Consider the following 22053-nt stretch of genomic DNA (forward strand, 5'->3'; position numbering starts at 1 on the left):
CACACACTTCTCCTGACTTTAAATCATGAGATATCCTCTTGTTCTGTTCGTATGCCTGCCTCTTGATTTATATACAGGTTCCTCATAAACACAATTAAGTGTTCTGGAATTCCCATTCTTGGCAATGTTATCCATAATTTGTTATGATCCATACAGTCAAATGTCTTTGCATATTCAATAAAACACAGGTAAACATCTTTCTGCTCTTCACTGCTTTCAGCCAGGATCCATCTCACATCAGCAATGATATCCCTCATTCCACATCCTCTTCTGAATCCAGGTTGAATTTCTGGCAGTTCCCTGTCGATGTACTGGTACAACTTCTTTTGAATGATTTTCAGCAAAGTTTTAATTGCATGTGGTTTTAAGGATATTGTTCGATAATTTCCGTATTTGGTTGGATCACGTTTCTTGGGAATAGGCGTAAATATGGATCTCTTCCAGTTGGTTGATGGGATAGCCATCTTCCAAATTTCTTGGCATAGAAGAGTGAGCACTTCCATCATCACAATTGATATTCCATCAATTCCTGGAGCTGTGTTTTTCACCAGTGTCTTCAAGTGCAAATTAGACTTCTTCCTTCAGTACTATAGGTTCTTGATCATATGCTACCTCCTAAAATGGTTGAATGTCGACTAATTCTTTTTGGTACTGTGAGTCTGTGTATTTTTTCCATCTTCTTTTGATGCTTCCTGCATTTTTATAGTATTTTGCCCATAGAATTCTCCAATATTGCAACTCGGGTCCTGAATGTTTCTTTCAGTTCTTTCAGCTTGAAAAATGCTGAGCATGTTCTTCCCTTTTGGTTTTCTATCTCTAGGTCTTTGCACATGTCATTATAATACCTTACTTTGTCTTCTCAAGCCATCCTTTGAAATATTCTGTTCAGCTCCTTTACTTCATCATTTCTTCCTTTTGCTTTAAGCTACCCTATATTCAAGAGCAACTTTCAGAGTCTCTTCTGACATCCATTTTGGTCTTTTTTTCCTTTCTGTCTTTTTAATGACTTCTTGCTTTCTTCATGTATGACTTCCTTGATGTCATTCCACAACTCATCTGATCTTTGGTCATTAGCGTTCAATGTGTCTAACCTATTCTTAAGATGGTCTTTAAGTTCAGGTGAGATATACTCAGGGTTGTACGTATCAGAGTTCTATTAGCATTGAAGAGCAAGGAGGGTATTTGTGGGGAAGCAATGGACAAAAAATATATTACTTGTGTAAGAAACACAGGTAATCCAAAATGAAGGTAATGCTTCTTGTCCCTAAGGGTGATATTGAGTCTATGGTATATGCCTTGGCTCCATAATTACAGCTGAGTGCTATTTAGAAGCCATGCTAAAGAAAGTAACATTACAGTCGGCCCTATGTATCTGAGGTTCCACATCCATGGATTCAACCAACCACGGATAGAAAATATCCAGAAAAAAGAAAGTTCCAAAAGCCAAAACTTGAGTTTTCTACATGCTGAGTGCTGTGGTGAATCCATGTGAATGCAAGGATGTATAGGCATACCCTGCTGTAGCCTCCCGCCATTTCACAGATCCTCATTCTCTCTGTAGCGCTCATCTTTTGACCACTGTTCACCTACTGTCTACTTTGTTTGCTGCTAGTGTTGTGTGTATCCTTTGTTTCTATGAAAAAATGGCTCCTAAAAAGCTGTGAAGTGATCAAAGCTATCCCTCCAAGGCCAAGTGTAAGGGGGTTGAGAGTGAGAGGAAAGAGTTTAAGGTTAGTAAGAGATGGATGGCTAGGTACTTTACTACAGCCTTAAGAATTCCAAGATCGTAGGCAAATCAGCATCTGCTGATGCCCAGGCAGCATGAGTATTCCCAGAAGAGCTCAAGAAACTCATAGAAGGGAAAGGCTACCTTCCAGAGCAAGTTTTCAATTACGATGAAACAACTATTTACATTGCATTTACACTATATCAGTATTATATAGTATTACACCTTATTAGTATAAATAAACTAGAGGTGCTTTGAAGTATACAGGAGGACGTGTATAGGTTATATACAAATACTCTACCATTTCTTATAAGGGACTTGAGCATCCTTGGATTTTGATATCTGTGGGGATCCCGGAATCAATCCCTTGCAGAGATACTCAAGGACAACTGTATAATAGAATCTTAGTATTGAAAGGTCCCTCAGAAATCACCTAGTTCCGTGGTTTCTCAGAACCTATTGAATTAGAGTCTCTCAGCCCTTGTCACATGCTCTGAAGCCATGTCTGATGGTAGTAGCAGTGCTTGGCCTGGAGCTGGGATGGAGTAAAGGTGCAGGTGATTAGAAGTCTTAGGACTAGGTCCTGGTTCTATCAATCCCTGGAACTTAGTTTTCCCATTTGTAAAATGGAATCTGATGCCTCTAAAGTGTTTTCTATTTTTTATGATGTATGATTTTTGTAATTCTGAGGTTCTCCTCTTTCTTTAAGAATAGCTCTTAGTCCTCCTTTCTCAAGTCTGGACATGTTGACCCACACTTTATCTTTTCCTTTACTATTCTCTTTACCCTTGTCTAAACACATTTCAGAGCCCTGGTGGCACAGTGGTTAAGAGCTTGGCTGCTAACCAAAAGGTCAGTAGTTCAGATCCACCAGTCACTCCTTGGAAACCCTATGGGGTAGTTCTACTCTCTCCTACAGGGTTGCTATGAGTCAGAATTGACTCAATGGCAACAGGTTTTTTGTTTGTTTTTTAAACACATTTCAGTTAATCTACTCCTGGCAAAGATATGAGTCTCTGAAACAAATTGAAGCCATCAAACCAGTGCGTTTGATATGGTCAGGACACTGTACATCTATTAACCAGAGGGCAAGAGCGAGATTGTAAGGTCGAGAAAGCCCGCCAGGAGATAATGGGAGGTGGGACGATCTTGTAGCAGAGAAGAGTGATTATATCATGCTCTGAGTCCATAAAAAATTCAGGCTCTGAATCACAGAGACTCAGGTTGGAATCCTGGCTATGTGACTTTGGGCAAGTGATATCTCCATGTGCCACAATTTTCTCATCTTTAAAATGGGCATGATAATAATACTTACCTCATAGTGAGTTATGAGATTGTGCACACAATGCGTTTAACATGGCACCTTGCACCCAGGTAGGTACTTAAATCCTTTTGTTGTTGTTAGCTGCCATTGAATCACCCCCTGACTCATGACAACCCTACAACAGGATTAGACCATTGTGATCCATAGGGTTTTCATTAGCTGGCTTTCAGAAGTAGGTCACCAGGCCTTTCTTCCTACTCTATCCTGGTTTGGCAACTCTGTTGAAACCTGTTCAGCATCGTAGCAACACGCAAACCTCCTCTGATAAGTAGTTGGTGGCTGCGCGTGAGGCGCATTGGCTGGGAATGAAACTCAGGTGAGAATTCTACCACCGAACCACCAGAACCAAAAACCCATTGCTGCGGAGCCGATTCTGACGCCTAGTGAGCCTAGAGGACAGAGTAGAACTGCCCTTTAGGATTTCCAAGGCTGTAATCTTTACAGAAGCAGACTGTCACATCTTTCTCTCAAGGAGTGGCTGGTGGGTTCGAACTACTGATCTTTCTGTTAACAGCTGAGTGCTTTAACCACTGCGGCACCAGGGCTCCTACAGAACCACCACTGCCTCTTAAATACCTTAAATATGTATAATTAATGTTAAGTGAGGTAACGCTAGACAAACTGATAAAGACAGATCAAGATAAAATGAAGAGTTGAGACAATCAGCAAAAGGAGAACGTTTTGCACCGAATTGCCCAGGTTGCCTATTCTGTGTTGTCTACATTTCTCTGCAGATTCCACCGTCCCCTTTATTTTACCTCTGCTGCCACACAGAGACGTGATGGTCTTCAGTATTGTTTCAAATTCCTGTCCAAAACATGAACTGCCTGATATACAGGAAGCTATGTAAGCGCTGGCCCCTGACCTGCTTCACAGAGAGGTCGGCAGGACTGGAGGAGGACCGTGTCACCACGGTTCACTACGTGTATAAATCTTGTAAGATTGGTTTGCTCTGAAGTTGTTGCTGGTGGTTGTAGTAATGGAGCTCCAGGTGTGTCGGTAGATGCCATTGCCAGCGCTTTATTTTTCTCTTTAACTGATAAAGCAGTGGCACCTAGTAAAGTACGCGTCAGTCTCTGATAAAAACTGCATTGCCAGGGATTAGAAACTCCCTCCTTGTTCAGACCGCTTTCCCTTCCCAGGGTGATAGGATCAGGCTCTCTCAGGCGTGTGCTGCTTTTCAAATAATATAGTTCTGAATGGCTGCAAATCTAGCAGTTACCTGCCAAAGCCGAAGTTTTCAGCCACCGAAACTGCTTTCATTGAACTCATAGTTAACCAGGGCTGGCACCTTTCTGCGAACAAATAGTTTGACAACACCCTGTTATACTAAATCTGATTGGGATTGTGGTACCCTTTGTGGCATATGCAGTGAAAGAAAGACTGCTGAGGAGCAGAGCCATGCTCCTGTTCTGTTCTTCCTTGTGGTTGGCTTTTCTCCTCACGGTCTTTCTACATGCCTTCTCACTCTTGCCCTCCCTTTCTGTATTCTGGTGCCTCTTCCTGTTGCCACTTCTTTTTCTCTTCATCGTTTGGTCAGTGTTTATTTACTGTAGTTATAGCCTGCTTCGCTCAGTGGCCAGGAATCTGGACGGCATTGGTTTTCCAACCAAATGACTAATTTTAACACCTGAAGTTGGCAGTGACTTTCCAAGGTTTGTGGGCTCACTTCTGTCTCTGCCAAAACTATCCCTGTTATTTCCCAGGCCGAGCATCCAAACAGCAGTTCACAAACCCGAGGGATGCATTTTGGCTCATGGCTTAGTCATCAAGTGCTGCTGTAACAGGAATACCACAAGTGGATGGCTTTAACAGAGAGAAATTTATTCTCCCACAGCCTAGTGGGTTACAAGTCCAAATTCAGGGTGTCAACTCCAGGCGAAGGATTTCTCTCTCTGTTGGCTCTGGAGGAAGGTCCTTGTCCTCAGTCTACCCCCAGTTGAGGAGCTTCTCAGGCACAGGGACCTTGGGCCTAAAAGATGGTGCTGTACTCCTGGTACTGCTTTCTTGGTGGTGCGAGGCCCCCCTGTCTCTCTGCCCACTTCTCTCTTTTATATCTCAAGAGATTGCCTCAAAACATAATCCAATCTTGTAGATTGAGTCCTGCCTCTCTAACACAACCGCCACCCATCCTACCTCATTAACGTAATAAAGGCAGGATTTACAACGTATAGGAAAATCATACAATACCAGGAATCATGGCCCAGCAAAGTGATACACACATTTTGGGGAGACATAATTCAGTCCATAACAGCTCAGGAGGTATTTCTTAAAGCACTGACGTAGTTACAAAGAAATTAAATATCAGGAGGTATCAAATAAAAATGTACACACCAAGATTCTCTAGAAAATGCTTAGGATTGGCATCACTGGACTGCTTTCTCAGGGCACAGCAGTTGGTGGGATGTGGTAACTCTTGTTTGACTTGAAGAGAGCATGTGTCTGTTAATTCATTGACCCCACCTTCCTGATCCCTGTGTGTGTTTACAGTATCGAGCTCTGTCTTTCTCAACAGGGTTGCTCATCTGAGCCACAGAACTCAGGAAATGATATGAGTGATCCTTTTCTCAGTTCTGTCGAGGATGGGACATGCAGTACAATTATTGTGGAATAGGAGGGAAGTTAGGTCATTATGGCTCAATGCTATCGGAAAACACCTTGAGATGGCAAAGCTTCTATTGAGAAGAGGTACAATGGGACAATGTGATGCCAAAGAACATACTTCTCAGAAGTTAGATGTTTCTTGGACTAACCACCTCCCAGGATTGTAAGGAGGATTCGAACTGTTAAATCTGATAGAAATCAGAACAGTGATTGACTCTAGGGAAGAGGAACAGGTAACTTTCTAGGTTGATGGAAACGTTCCCTATCTTGTTTGAGTGTTGTTTACATAGTTGCGTAAATTTATTAAACCGTGCAGTTAAGATCTGTGTACTTCACTGGAAGTAAATTATATTTCAGTAGGCGTGCATACACACATATACACCAGCCTACGAGTATGGTGCTTGGCAAAGTGCCTGGCACATAGTAAGGGCATAACTTTTAGCTATTATTGTAATTATGCTTATTTCCGGAACCTTTGAATTTTACATGACTAAAAATGAGGAAATAGAGAGCATCTCCTCTCAGACTAAAGGTATTATTACAAGCATTTGAGAGCACAGGTAATAGCTGAAGACCTTTGCCAAACACAGCCATCAAGGGAGATCTACTGGATCAGTGACCATTTTATGGAAGTGTGAATCACTATAGAGGGGTGTGCCTAATTTGTTGTAACTGGTTTTTCATGATGCTGTAAAAATTACGGATTTCAAAGACATATCAAAGTTGATTTAGTAGTTGAGAGAAGATGCCTATACTTAGAGTAACAAACACCCTGCCAAAAATATAATAATCACTCAATAATCAACAAGTCAACTCAAACTGACTTAAAATTAATACCCATGTTGTGAAATTCTGGCTACAACAATTACAATGCTTTTAATTAGTAACCATGCTGTTCTCTCCAAGTATCCATATGTATCTGGAGGCATTTCACACTTAAAATAACTGATTTAGCAGCCTGACAACCCTTGGTTCACATTCTCCCTATGACTTTAACAACCTGGGTGACTCTATGTCTTAGTTGGCTCAGCTGTAAAAGAGGGATAATAATAGTACCTACCTCACGACCCTATAACCATAAGGATTAAATAAGTTAAGTGAAGTATTCAGAATAGTGCTTAGCACAAAGTGAGATGGATTGGCAGAACAGTTACAACAATGGGCTCAAACATACCAACAATTGTGAGGGTGGCATCGGATCCGGTGATGTTTTGTTCTGTTATACATAAGGTTGCTACGAGTCAGAGCCAACCCAACAACTAACACGCACACACACACACACACACAAAACCATTTTGCAAGTGTATGCCATTATTTTTGTATGCTTTCTTTATGTTCGGAAACTGAAGGTTTTGTTGTCACTTGCCTTTGGGTGTTGTTCAAAGAGCATGTGTATAGGGCTTGATGGAACTATATGAAATAGAGTTCAAGATGAAAAGACTGAAGCCTGGAATTTGTGGGAAATATACTGGTTTTCAGGTTATCAGACTAGTTTTGTCACTTACACTGTGGCCTTGATTCCCTTTTCACCTCCCTGAGCTAGGTTTTCTCATCTGTTAAGCAAGGGCTTGGACTTTATGTTGTCCACGTTCCCTCAAGCTTTGTGTCTAATTCCCTGATCTTAAGTGTCTGAGTCATGTTCATTATCGTTTTGTCACAAAGCTTGGGCCCCATTTCACAGAAGAGCCGTGGTATCTCTGCTGTGGTTGTCGTTATCTGGTTCTGGCCAGGATCACCCATGGGAATTTAAAAAGCTCTGGCCTTGTACAATACAGGGTGGTGGGTTTGCTGAAAACCATCAGCTGCCCTGATCAAAAAAGCTAGCCAGAGACATGACCAGTGGCCACTGTGGGGGAGATGTGCATGAAACAACACTATTAAATCTGTGGTCAGGCATGTGAAATTGTTCTTTTCATTCAATGCTATTCAGTTTATACATCCCTGTCTGGTCCTCAACTTGTAACGTCAAGGACCAGATTTTGAATCATCTGTCTCTCTGAGTCGGAATCGACTCGATGGCAGCAGGTTTGGTTTGGTTTGGTTTTGTGAATATTATAAAGAGCTAAAACCTCAACAACTTTTGAGATTCCATCAAGTCTTTGCTCAAATATCACTTTCTGGTGATGTCAACCCTACCCAAGCTTTGCAAAATTGAACATGCTTCTCTCCTTGCCCTCCAACATTTCTGACCCCGCTTTTGCTATCCTTTTTTTTTTTCTTTTCTGTTTTCCGTGTAGCACTCATCACCTTCTGACATCAGTAGAGCATTCCTTGGTTTCACATTGTTGTGTGTCCCTTTCCTAACCACTGCTGCCATGTCCCGCTGCTGCCACGAAGCTAGGGATCTTGCTTTTGCTCATTGATGTAACCCAGATGCCTAGAGCAGTGCCATGGGAGGACTTGAAAGCAGATACATGTTTGTCAGGTGGTACCAGTGTTTCTGCAGTTTTAAGTGCATCCTATACTAAATACACCTGTGTGGTAATTTTAAATACAGCACAACACATTTGGGGGACCCCAAGTCTTTGCCTCATTCTCTGTGTAATGGAAAAAAAATCAGCCCTGAATTTGAGTCTAGGCCTTGATTGCCTTATTAGTTAAGGGACCTTGAGAGCATTTCTTCATTCCTTGAAACCTCAGTTCCTTCCTTTATAATATAGTTTTAATAATATCGATCCCCCAGAGTGTTGCAAAGAATGTATGTGCTCACATATGTGAGAACGCCTAGTATAATTATGTATGTGTTTCACAAATAAACTTCTGTCTAAAACAACCTCAGTTGGGACCTCACACATCTGCAATTTCAGACAGTAAGACCTGAGGTTCATAGTGACACTGAAATACGTTCTCATTCATCAGATATAAATATTTTCAGTCCAAATACAAGGCATATTGCACTTTGATACAGCACTTTAACAATATATATATAAAACAAAATCTACACATACCTTGACCTAGCGATTTGGTTCTCGGGACTTATCTGAGAGATGTATTTGCAAGTGTATGACACACATATGCCCCGTTCTCTTGGCTTTAAATAACCCTCATATTCTGAAGACTTAAAAACATTTACATCTCTAGCTCCAGCCTTTCCCTTGAATTCCAGACTCATTTCTGAGGACCTTTGTGACACCACCCCCTTAGAATCTCGTATGCATTTCAAAATCAAAGTAACTAAACAGAACTTTCTGTCCTTCTCTGCACACTGTTGGCCTACGCTTCCCCACGCATTTACCATCTTAATTTGCCTAGCTGTTTATGCCAGAAACCTTGGCCTTGTCCTCCACTCCTGTCCTTTTCTCTCACCCCATATAAGCAGCGAATCCTGTTAGCTAGACTTTCCAAATGGATTCGAAACACAACCACCTTCCATTTTCTCACCCACTTCTACCCTAGTCTGGGCTAGTCGCCTCTCTTTGGATGAGTACAGCAGTTCCAGGACTGGTTTCCCTGCTTTCATTCTCCTTCTCTCTCCCCCAGTCTATTCTCTATGGGAACTGGACTGATCCTGAAATGATGGATCATCTCAATCTCGTGCCTCAGGCCCCCACTGGTTTCCTGGTACAAGTAGGTTTTTAAGGTAGCTTATAAGGCTGTAAGGAGTCCCTGGTTGGTACAAATGGTTAAGTGCTGGGCTACTAACTGAAAGGTTGATGGCTCAAACCCACCCAGAGGCACCTCTGAAGTAAGGCCTGGCCATCTGCTTCTAAAAGGTCACAGCCTTGAAAACCCTATGGTGTGCAATTCTACTCTACGCACATGGGGTCGTCATGAGTTGGAATCGATTAGACGGCACCTAACAACAACAACTATAAGACTCTCATACTCCTGCTTCTGCTTACTTCCAAACTTATTTCCAAATGCCCTGCCTTGTTCACTCTGATCTAGCCACACTGGTTTTCTTGAAACATGCCAAGTGAGCCTCTGTCTCAGGACCTTTGCACATGCTGGTATTGTACCCTCTAAGAAGAATACTTTCCTCAGATACCTTCATGCTTTACTGTGTTGCTCATTCATGCCTTTTTCTCTGCACTACAGAGACTTTCCCTGACTAGCCTATAAACTCTAGCTCCCCAGCCATTGTCCCCTTCCCTGGCTTTATTTTTCTTGTTCATAAGGCTTATTCCTACTTGGAAAAAAACCAAAAACGTTTTGTGTTTATTTGTCCTTTTGTCTATTGTTTCCTGCACTAGGATATAAGGTTCATGAGGCAGGAAATTTGTCTTTTCATTGCAGTATGCCTAGTGCAGCCAGCACGTGGTAGTACCTAGTAAGCATTTATTTGTTTAAGTAATCATTGGCAACAGGAAATTACCCATTGCCCCTTGCCATCAAGTTGCTTCTGACTCATAGTGAGCAACCTTACAGGACAGAGTAGAACTGCCCCATAGGGTTTCCAAGACTATAATCTTTACAGAAGCAGATTGCCCCATCTTTCTCTTGCGGAGTGGCTAGTGGGTTCAGATCCCCAAACTTTTGGTTAGCTGCCAAGCCCTTAACCACTGCACCACCAGGGCTCTTCAACGGAAAATTACCAGAAACAATCTCAGTGCTTATCACCAAGAAGCGCGTTAAATATTGTGCGCCCATACAATTTAAAACTGTGCAGCGCCTAAAAGATTGAAGTAGATTTCTCTGTGTTTTTACGATAGAATCTCTAAGCTATGCTATTAAGTGGACACAAAGTTAGATTTAGGACAGTGTGTAAAATATACTCCTGTGGGTGAAAAAAAAAAGAAAAATCTAAACCATTGACCATATATATTGAATAAAGCCTGTATATGTATTGAACATTTATATAAGGATTAGAGAGACGTTCCCTCAAGGGAGGAAGGCAGAAAATGAGAGAAGAGATTTTCTTACTATATATTATGAGTCAGAATCGCCTCGACGGCAGTGGGTTTTTTGATTTTGTATATTGTTTGGTTCTTTTGAATACATGTGTTTGTCTAATTTTTTCAGTAAGAAATTGTTAAACATATATTCCAATTCTTAGAAAACTAAAATATGGAATATTTGACTTTAAGTTAATCTAAGGACTTGTTTAATTAGAAGATGCCATCCTTGGGCTATTTCACATAAACAGACATTTACTTTTCTTCATTGACTTTACAAGAAAAAAAAAATATTGGTTGCTATATCAAAACCAAAAGCAGTGAGTTCATTATAATTACCTAAATTGTGCCAGACATTAGCAATCCAAGGCTAATGCCTTCTACGGATGGCTGGATGAAAATAACCCTTAAAAGCAGATAGTTTTAAATCAGAGACCACAAAATGAGTGCGGTTAATGGAAGACTGTGTGCCAAGATAATCCAAAAGGAATCAGATCCCACCACAACCTCTAGAGTCTGTACTGAACCTGTGAAGGAAGTCCAGTTTATGCCTGCTGTTTATATTACTGGAGCCCTGGTGGCACAGTGGTTAACAGCTTGGCTGCTAACCAAAAGGTCAGCAGTTCGAATTCAACAGTCATTCCTTGGAAACCTTATGGGGCGGTTTTGCTGTCCTATTTGGTCTCAATGAGTTGAAATTGACTCCATGGCAGCAGGTTCAGTGTTTGTTTTTTTTGTATTATTTCCTGGTTACAGTCATATACTGTTATGTACATTCAGGTTCACTTTTAAATTTACGTGACTTTTACTAGAAACCCTTAATATGCAGCAACATCATCAAAAAACCCTACTTCATACGTGTACACCAATGTTCATTGAAGCATTACTCACGGTAGCTAAAAGGTAGAAACAATCCAAGTGTCCAGCCACAGATGAACGGATAAAAAAATGTGGTACATACATACAGTGGAATATTACTCATCTATAAAGAGAGATGAAATTCAGATACCTGCTGCATGATGAGTGAAATAAGACACAAAGGGACAAATATTGTATAATTCCACTTACATGAAATATCTAAAATGGGCAAATGCATAGAGACCAAAGTAGATTAGTGGTTACCAGAGTCTGGAGGGAGGAGAGAATGGGGAGATAGGGCTTAATAGGCACTAAGTTTCTGTTTGGGGTGAACAAAAACTTTTGAAAATGGATAGTGATGATATCACACAACACTGTGAGTGCAATTAGTGTCACTGAAATCTACATCTAAAAATGGTTAAAATGGCAAATTTTATGTTATGTATACTTTATCTCAGTAACATTTTTTAAACCTACTTTATTTCATTTATAGTACATATTTTATTCCTCATAAGATATAGTTATTAGTCTGCTTGTGTTTATTCCCTACTCCTTACCATAACCTACGAGGCCCTGTAAGATCTGGTTCCTCCCCCTCCTCTTCTCCGAGCTGATTCTGTTCCAGCCGTGCTGGCCATCCTACTTCACTTGCACATGCTTTCCAGGCCTGAATGCTTGCTCTGCCCTCTGCCTGGAAAGCTTGCTCTACCTTCACATCGCACCTTACCTGTTGCCTTGTCAGAATGGTCTTCTTTTGTATACTCTATCATGGAACCCTCTTGGTTTTTTTTGTTTTTTTTCTGTCACTTAATGCTAGTCTTACAGGTTTTGTTCCTTATTATCGCTCTCTTCCATTAAAATAAACTTCATGAGAGCAGGGATATGTTTACTTTCATCCTTCTGAAAAAAAAAAAAAAAATTGAAGACCTGTTTAAATATCCAGGACCTACTGTGTGGTTCCTGACACTTAATAGGTAGTCAAAAAAAATTTTTTTTTTTTTACTGTCGGAGAAATAGATTGGGATTGGGGATTTCTTTGAAGACCAGGTCTCCAGGTCTGTATTTTCCCCATGTTTCTTTCTTCCACAGCTTGTAACGATTGAGGACAGAGACCTGTACTCATCAGCACTCCCATAAATTCCTTTACAGAACAAAATATTATGAAGTCAAGCAAACATTAGTAAGATGCCTGCCAACGTCTCCTTGTTCTCAAGAAATTCTACCTTATTGGTAGAACTGATCCCGGCCCATAAAATTTAACAGGCCAAAAAAGAAAAATTATCAGGGAACTTGATGGAATTGATGTGTGTTTAGAAAGTTTACTGTTTTTTTTTGTTTTTTTCTTAAGTCATCTCTGGAAACATAATGCACTCTTGCACAGCAGATTGATAATGCAGATACCGTAACTTTGTTCCAGATACCTCTCTTACTTGAAGGAAAAAAAGAAAAAAACAAGAAAAGCATTTTTTTTTTTTTTTCTGAAGAAGAAACAAAAAAACACTGAAATCAGAAGGCAAGCGATAGCTTCTAGCAAATAGTATTAAACTAGAATATATTCTCAACCTCAATATGCCAACTGTATATGTGTTTCTGCCCTAAGGCCTTATATCTATTGATAATATAGAGGAAGAGGGGCAATACAAGATTACCTTCATAATAGCTGTTTGTTACCAGATTTAGTAAGGAACATCAACAGGATATAAAATTGATGACTGCTTGATCATGGTCAGGCCAGTTACTCTGTTAGGACGACAAAGGCTTGGCTGCAAGAAGTGGCAATTCATCCCTTTGAAGCTCAGTGTAGCTGAACCTTAAGCTGGACATGGAACACAGCTTCTGTAATTATTGGCAGCAACAGCTATGGGCCTGGCTCGGGTATCCTTGTGACAGTGTCATAGTGAACATGGCATTTGTATAGTAGAGGGCTCCTATGACTGATGTTCGGCTTTTTGGAGACCGATAGAAACAGTATGGGCAGCAGAAAGTCACTTTGGTGTTGGTTGTGACTGCACTTGCGGAAATCAAACAGGGCCACACAGCTTGAGAGGAGGTTTCTCGCAAGTTCAAGTCACAAAAATAGATCCCCTCCTTGAGATTGTTACAAATATTAGTACCAGGCCTTGATTCTGGAATGTGTTGTGATCGCAGGCATGAACATTTGAATGTATGAGACCATGCAGTTACAAAACCGGGTATCAGTAATGTGCTCATCCAGAATGACCTTCTTTGGAGATTCTTCATTGGTTATATTTGGCAACTATTTAATTAGCCTGTGATTATGGGTGGTTATTAAATTGTGACATTGCCTTGACTATTGGTACTTCCACCTTATCTAAGGACAAAAAAAGCAACTGCAAATTTTACTTCACTTATTCTCGGGGATACATAATCTGTTGCATTTTGTAAATGAGAAACAGACTATCCTTAAGTCAACAGTATTTGTTTATAAACAGGTGAACACTGAAAATAACGTCTTGAAGGAGTACAGTAAGCTTTGGTCTTAAGCCTCTTGTTGTTGGTGTTAGGTGTCATTAGTTGATTTCTGACTCATAGTGACCCTATGTGACAGAACAGAACTGTCCCACAGGGCTTCATAGGCTGTAATCTTTGTGACAGAAGCTCACCAGGTTTTATTTTCCCTGCAGAGCTACTGGTGGGTTCAAACTGCTGACCTTTGGGTTAGTAGCTGAGTGTTTAACCATTGCACCACTTAAAACCAACCAAACCTGTTGTCATTGAGTCTGTTCCAACTCATAACTACCCTATAGGACAGAGTAGAACTGCCCCGTGGGGTTTCCAAGGAGTGGCTGGTGGATTCGAACTGCTGACTTTTTGGTTAGCCATCGAGCTCTTAACCACTGTGCCACCATTGCACCACTTAGTATAGGTTAATTGCATGTGCTTTTGGAAAGGGAGGCAAGTTGTGCAAATTTTCATTCTTCCAGTCTTACAGCTCTTGTTGCTGAAGGATATGCTTTTCTAATTAGTATTTGCTTGATTTCTATTCAGTCATTAATTGAACAAATACGTGCTATTATATATTTACCATCCCTTAGGTGTTACTAGAGTTCAAAGAACTTTTAAATACTTAGCCCAGCTCAAGATATATTCAGAGAGATGGCATATGCCACCGTTTAAAAATGCTATACAACAACAAAGAAATTCTTAAAGACTGATAGGAAGTACTACTCTCATGATTCTCAAGCAAAGGATATTTTTGGATAGAAGGACTCCTTTTTAAGATTCACATGCTGTCTGTAATACTGAGATGCAAATAAGACTCCTATTGGGCATGCTATACTGGTTGACAATAATTTTGCTGAATTATTCAATTATTGGGAGTGTTTTGAAGGCATGATTGTTACAGAGGCAGGGGAAAAAAATGTTGGCAAACATCGTCAGACAATAAATATTTCTTCAACACCTATTGTGATCTAGGCACTACTGTGCATTTTCCTAAATTAGAAATCAGGTTATCACTTCTTTTTTCAAATTTTGCCATGGTTTTCACTACATTTTCAATAATGTCTAACCTTCTTATTATGGTCTCCAATGCCCAGCATTGTCTGACTCTAGCCACCTTTCCAACCTCATCTCATGCCAATGTGCACCTCACTTACTGTAAGCCACTTACACTGACTTTGTGCACGTTGGGGCCTTTTGCCTTCTTCCCTCTTTCTGAGACACATTTTTATCCCAGCCTTTGCCTAGATGTTATCTTCTTATCCTTCATGTTTCCACTTAAATGTAACATCCTCCAAGAGTTCTCTCTTGGTCCTTCTGTTTAAAGTACCTCCTATCCTGAGATGCTCTTTGAGTATCACCAGATATATTTAGGTCTAGGCATTTAACACAATTCATTTGGTTTTTTATCCATGTACTGTCTGCTGTCCCTCACCACCCAGACTGTGAACTTTATAAAGACAGGGGCTTGGTAACTCTTGTTACTTGTGGTGTCTTGAGAACCTACTGTGGTCTATAGCATTTGATGAATGCTTGGTAATTATTAGATGAGTGAGTAGATGGATTAAAGATATTTCAATAGGTTCAATTTGAGATGGAAATTGCATTTGAAGTGGTGAGTTTCATACCCCTGGATGTACAAAATGAAAACATGACACTGAACGTTGTCTCTGAGCTGAAAGAGAAAAAATTCGTAACATGAACTTGGAAGAAAGAAGCCGAAAGGCGAGCTTGGAAAGACAAACGGTGATTAAAAATGTAGGAAAGGAGCCATCCGCCCGCAACGTCGTGAATGCCAAAGAAGGACAAAATTTCCACATGGGTGGGGAAGTCGATATTGCTGAAAGCTTCAGGGGGTCCAAGTAAAATGGACATTAAGAAAAACGCCTTGAAGTTTCGATCAGGAACATCACTGGTGACTTTTGAATGGGCCGTTTCAGTGGACTACTGAGAACATGAGATTTCTAGGGCTGGAACTGGAAGCATAGGGCATAAGCAAGAGCAAAATAGGGCGACAAGTAGAGAAGTCAGTAAAAGTAAACTGAGATTTTTTTTTCCTGTCAGGCAAGATGTGTGCGCATTTAAAGGCCAAGATACTGAAGGCTATGAAGACCATAACATTAAATTTATTATTGAAGAAAGGGAAATGGAAATGAAATTTCTAGAGAAGGAATGAAGCCAAAATATGAAGGATGGAAAAGTATATATTTAGAGAGATGGATGAAAGATGGGTGATCCAGGTGAGGGAAATAATACAAGTAGAGGCAAAGAAGGGCCTGGGATACATGCCTATGTTGGGTCTAAGTTAGTGTGTTTGAAATACAACCTCTGTGCCACTAATTTCAGAATCATTTTTGGTACTTGTTGAAAATACAGATTCCTAGGATGCACCCTGACTGACTGAGTTAGAATCTCTTGGTCTGAGGCTTAGAGAACCCTAGTGGCTTAGTGGTTAAGAGCTATGGCTGCTAACCAAAAGGTCAGCAGGTGCTCCTTGGAAACTCTATAGGGCAGTTCTACTTTGTCTTATAGGGTCACTATGAGTCAGAATCGACTTGATGGCAACAGATTTTTGGCTGGTGGGAGGCTTAGGGATTTGTATTTTACTCAGGTTTCCAGAATGGTTTTTATGCATTCTAGTCTACAAACCACCCCTGTGCAACATAGATGATTGTACTGTCCACTGAGTTCAGCTTGGCAGTAATATCTGTGGTGGTGTTGTACCATGGAGGTCTTGGTGTATGCCTAGGGTCCTTTAAGGAAAGGGTCAGAGGAGGATCCAGGTGTTGTGAGGTCTGAAACAAAGAACCAGGAGGGCTGTTTTAAGGAAAAAAAAAAAGGAATATAAACTTAAGTTAAAAACATGTTTATTTAAAATGAGAAGATAAATTAAACAAATTATTAATTTTAAGAATGTGACATCACAAAACCTAGAAAAATTAGCCTTGTAAACAATTAATTGTCTGACATACTTTTTTCTACATTATATTCTCTTCCGTTGCATGCTCTTCTATGGCCTATTCATATGACAGATATTTTATACTGTCACTTTCTGTGTAGACATTAGAAATATCACTGTTTTTCCTATGGCAATTTTGAAGGAACTTAGTTTTGATTATTGATGGTTAGATGCACAAAGCATGTAACTTTACATGTAGACATACATGGTGTACATGCCCTACAAAGGCAAGGATTCTGATTAATTCTATTTTCTGTGATTCTATAAAAAATAAAAGATACATGGAGCATTTATAATTTATATGCTGAACTGAGTATATTCTTGACAGGAGAGAATTTCTGTTTTGACTAGGTGTCAATGAGAATTGAATCCTACCTACACTTGAAATTTTACACATAACGATGATAGGGGAAAAAAATGTTCGTAGACTAGTTGTTAGTTCCTACCCTCTGCACTTATTTCTGGAGTTGGCCAAGACTGTCCACGTTGAGTGTGACCTTTGGCTTTGTACATTTGTGTCACCACTCTTGGTGAGATGGCACCATGGGTGGAAAGAGTATTCCTGGAAGTCATTTCTCCACCAGGAGAGCTAGCAATAGAGTACATCTACATGAACGTACCACCGCCTGTCTGTCAGTTTGTTGTACTGAGGTTGCTTGAGTATTGCTGTGATACTGGAAGCTATGCCATTGATTATTTCAAACACTGGTAGGATCACCCACGATGAACAAGTTTCAGCAGATCTTCCATGCTAAGCAGACTTAGGAAGAAAGGCCTGGCAACCTACTTCTGAAAATTAGCCAGTGAAATTACGATGGATTTTCCAAAAGAATATTGTCCGCTATAGTACTGCAAGATGAGCCCTCTAGGTTGGAAGGCGTTCAAAATACAGTGTACATAACAATAGACTTGAGCATACGAGGATCATGAAGATAGGGCAGGACTAGATGACATTTTTTTCTGTGGTACATAAGGTCACCGTAAGTCAGAACCTACTTGACAGCAACTGACAACAGACATGAAAGTGGCTGCAAACCACATACATGTATCCCAATTTATACTCAAACTATGTGAACACTCAACTTAAGGTCCTTTTAGCTAGCCTTCAAAAATACACATAAATCCTCCAAAGCCACTCGACCTGAAAGGAAGTCAGAGTAGTAAAAGACAGTCTTTTAGCTAGTTTCAGTTAACACATTTTGTTTCAACTTGACAAAAACGTCTTACCTCATGCATACATTCCCAGGACTTCTTCCAGGGCGTTGGAGGGGCCTGTGCAAGAGAAGACCCTGCAGCTTCAACAACATCCCCTCGACAGTAAATTTCTTTTGGGAAGGAACAAGAAGAATCACAGATTAGGCATTGCCTCTACTCTTATGTTTTTATCATTTCAACGTGTTCTAACTTTTGACTTGGAAAATTATAGCATATCTAAAATATTTCCTCCAATGCAGGATTATTGATAACATATGTATGCACTTACCTTATGTTTGGCTAGTAAAGGCCTCCTGTTGCAATCGTTTGTACAAAATGGCTCACTCCACTCCCTATTTCTTATTTCACTTTTATTACAGCGTGGGAGACTGGAGCATTTGATTCATGGAACAAATTAAAGTGGCAGGGGGGTTAATGGAAATCCAAGGGCCTCGTGAAATACAGATATGACCACGAAACAGTGTAACAGAGGGTCTGAGTTCTAATCCCACTAGGCTTCTAATTCACTGTGTGATTTGAAGGGAGTTTATTCCCTTTCCTGGCCTCAGGCTCTTCAGTTATACAATAAGGCTGTTAGATAAACTCAGCAGTTCTGAGGAGCCCACGGTTTCAGCAGAGGTTCCTCAGGGGTCGTCCAGCCTTCCTTCCTGCTTAAGCAGAGTTCTGCTTTTTTTTTTTTCCCCTTCCTGTTTTGTGTGCTAGAGTTTCTTTCAAGACTTTTATTTTAATACAGTTATACTGAAGGAGCTCTGATAGCTCAGTGGTTAACCAGTCTGCTGCTAATGGAAAGATTGGCCGTTCAAACCCACTAGCTGCTCTGTGGGAGGAAAATGAGACATCTGCTCCCGGAAAGATTACAGCCTTGGAAACCCTAGGGGGCAGCTCTACTCTGTCTTATAGGTTTGCTGTGAGTCAGAATTGACTGGATGACAATGGGTATGGTTATACTATGGAAAAAAAAAGAAAACCATTCTTTTCGATAATTTGTCCCAAATGTTTGGAATCACTTGGGGTATATTTTGACAATATATTACCCAGAGACCCAGATTCTAATTCCATTCTTTGGAATGGAAGTCCAAATTTGTATTTGTTTAAAGTTTCTCTTGGGTTCTGACTCAGAGTTGAGTAACATTCTTCCAGACCAGTGGTATATAACCCTGACTGCATATTAGGATTCCCAGATGGGAAGCTTTTCAAAATGAAGATGCCTGGTTCCTGTCTCCTTTGATGACTTTGTTCCCCAGGTGATTCTGATTGAGGAACCCTAGTCTAGGTAATTACTATATTTTGTCAAATTCTAACAAGGTGTATGAAAAAAATTACAAGTGTGATATCAATTTCCCTACTGTCTTATAAATATTTATTGAACATGTAATGAAGATCCCATTGGTTAGAACAATTGTAAGAGAAAAGGCAATTGATATGGTGGACCTATCACTAGCTTTTATACACTCATTTGTGCAGTTTCTTACCATTCACTGTTCCTAAAAGAGTCAGAAGACTAGAGTACTTCTCCTTATCCTACCACAAACCCTCTAGCCATCGGCAAGTGGATTGACTTCTTTAGTCTTAGATCAGCTCATTCATAAATTCAGTTGATTAGAATCAAAGGACTTTGAAGAATGAATTCTAAAATTCTGTGACCACTTCTTTAAAATCACAAAATAGAGTTTAATGGAAAATAAAGGCTGAATTTTCTCTAGGCCTGTAAAAAAGTCACTTCCCTTCTAATGGATTTTGGTATATAAGATGGCCAATGAGTGACAAATCTTAGAACACATTCTTTATCTACAGAAGAAATGTAAAGAGCTGAGTAATAATAAGCACAAAGCTCACTGCTTGACTGGGAACCAAATGCTTTTGGAGCTTGAAGTGGAAATTTGAAAGGATCTAAATAAGGATTTTCTCATGGGATTTGGCTTGGGCTTTCATAACGTCTCCAGACAGCAACAGAGCTAGTAGTGGATGGGAAATCGTTCATTCCTCCATCATTTATGCTTTTTTTTTTTTTTTTTCCTTTTTACTCATTGACTCCACACACACATATTTAAGCAAGCACACAACCATATTAGGTACTGATTTTGGTGCTAGGGTAGTGTTCAGGATGAGCCAGGCACCGTGCAGTGCAGACCTTTGTGGAACATTGTAGATGAGCATAAGAAAGAATTCACTCTGTTTTCCAGATATAATCCAACTGATTCATAACAACAACGAGTTCTCTAGGGGATTTTTAGCTTTTATGTGTGTATTTTGATGATTATCTAAAAGCTATAAAATAAGTATATTCTGAACCATTTGGAAGATGACCTAATAACCAAGAATATGATTGTTATGGATTGAATTATGTCCCCCAAAATACATGTTGTGAATTGTAACCTCTGTGCCTGTGGTTATGATCCTGTTTGGGAATGGATTGTCTTTGTTGTGCTAATGAGGCAAGATCAGTATAGGGTGTATCTTGAGTCAATCCCTTTTGAGGTATAAAAGAGATTAAATAAGTGAACAGAAGAGAGATGGGGTAAGACAGATACCATGGCACATGGAGATCTCTGAGGAACCAGGAAGTAGAAGCTGAAGAGACAAAGGCCTTCCTCCAGAACTGACAGAGAGAGAAAGCCATCTGCTAGAACCAGCACTCTATATTTAGACTTCTAGCTTCCTAAACTGTGAGAAAATAAATTTCTGTCTGTTGAAGCCAACCACTTGTAGTATTTCTGTTATAACAGCCTAGCAGTGACTTTGGGGCCCAAATTTAGGCTTGTCATTTTGGTTACTTTGGTACTACATATTACTACTTTAATTGTTATTGACTAAGAAGAAAATGGGGAGTATTGGTTTGGTGGTAGAATTCTCGCCTTCCACGCAGAAGACCCGAGTTTGATTCCTAGCCATTGCCCCTCATACACAATCACCACCTATCTGTCAGTGGAGATTTGCATGTGCCCTGACACTGAAGAGGTTTTAGTGGAGCTTCTAAACTAAGCCAAACCAGGAAGAAAGACCTGGCGATCTTCTGAGAAATCAGCCAGTGAAAACCTTATGGATCACCATGGTCTGATCCCATTGTGCATGGGGCCACTATGAGTCAGGAATCGACTCAACAGCACCTAACAACAACGAAGAAGAAAATAAGGCAGGCCTTATTTGTACAGAATTCAGTATGTTTACATGAAGGCCAAATGAAATAAAAATCCTAAAATTAAGGTTGTGCAGTAGTCTAAATAAGGAAAAGCAGTAGCAGACCATGTTGTCACATGATGTGGCAGAGTGTGCGTTCAGATGACCCTATACCAAAGCACTTGAAACCATCTTCTTGCAGTTTAGTTTTAGCAAATCATCATCTTTTGTAGCATTCTGTATATTCCATTTTGGATGATATGAGCCTTGTAGCTTTGCTTTTAGTTAAGTTTAAAATTTGTTTTGGTTTTAGAATTTTGTAGAAATGATCAGTTTGCCTAGGTTTGTATTGGTACCTAATTGGTAATGCCAGTATAAAAATACTTTGCGTCAACATTGGGGCCTTGGAAAAGTTTTCGTATTTTAAAGGGGATGGGTATATTAAGATTGAAAAATATTTTTCTAACTTACGTCACTCTCCTGTAATCAGTGTTTAGCTAGGCCATCCCTCCCGTTAACTTGTAAGCTTCTGGAACGCATGCTCACTTCTCACTTGACTTGGACTCTCCTTTAAGTTTCTTAAATAAATGAGATGATTGATAGTATTTAGAATATTCTGACACTCACAAGGGCTACCTTAGGGTAGTAAGGTCTCTGCCAAGGGAGTCATTTAAGCACAGGCCCTCTCCTGTTGAAGATTCTGAGTCAATTGAGGCTCAAGCCATGTGTCCACCAGGGACCCTTTTAACTCTGAAATAGAAAGTCGAAACTGTTTCTTTTTGGCACTACCTGTCTGAAAATACAGAATGACTGAATTAGAGATTTTGTTTTTAACCTCCTCAATAACTTGTATGAACTGTATTACCCTACCCCTCCAAATGAGCTTCTGGCTGGGGTTAATTTCTTTCCCCAGACCAACTCCAAATTTCACCCTCAGGCCTTTGATAGGTTT

At 40.1% G+C, this 22053-nt stretch overlaps 1 protein-coding gene across 11 annotated transcripts in view; it reads left to right on the plus strand.

Annotated features, from left to right (window-relative positions):
- The window catches only part of SGCD (sarcoglycan delta), a 1252876-nt gene that overhangs the window by 747557 nt on the left and 483266 nt on the right, over positions 1 to 22053 (plus strand). The window lies entirely within an intron of this gene.

Source organism: Elephas maximus, chromosome 2 (assembly GCF_024166365.1).
Source record: "Elephas maximus indicus isolate mEleMax1 chromosome 2, mEleMax1 primary haplotype, whole genome shotgun sequence".
Lineage (NCBI taxonomy): Eukaryota > Metazoa > Chordata > Mammalia > Proboscidea > Elephantidae > Elephas > Elephas maximus.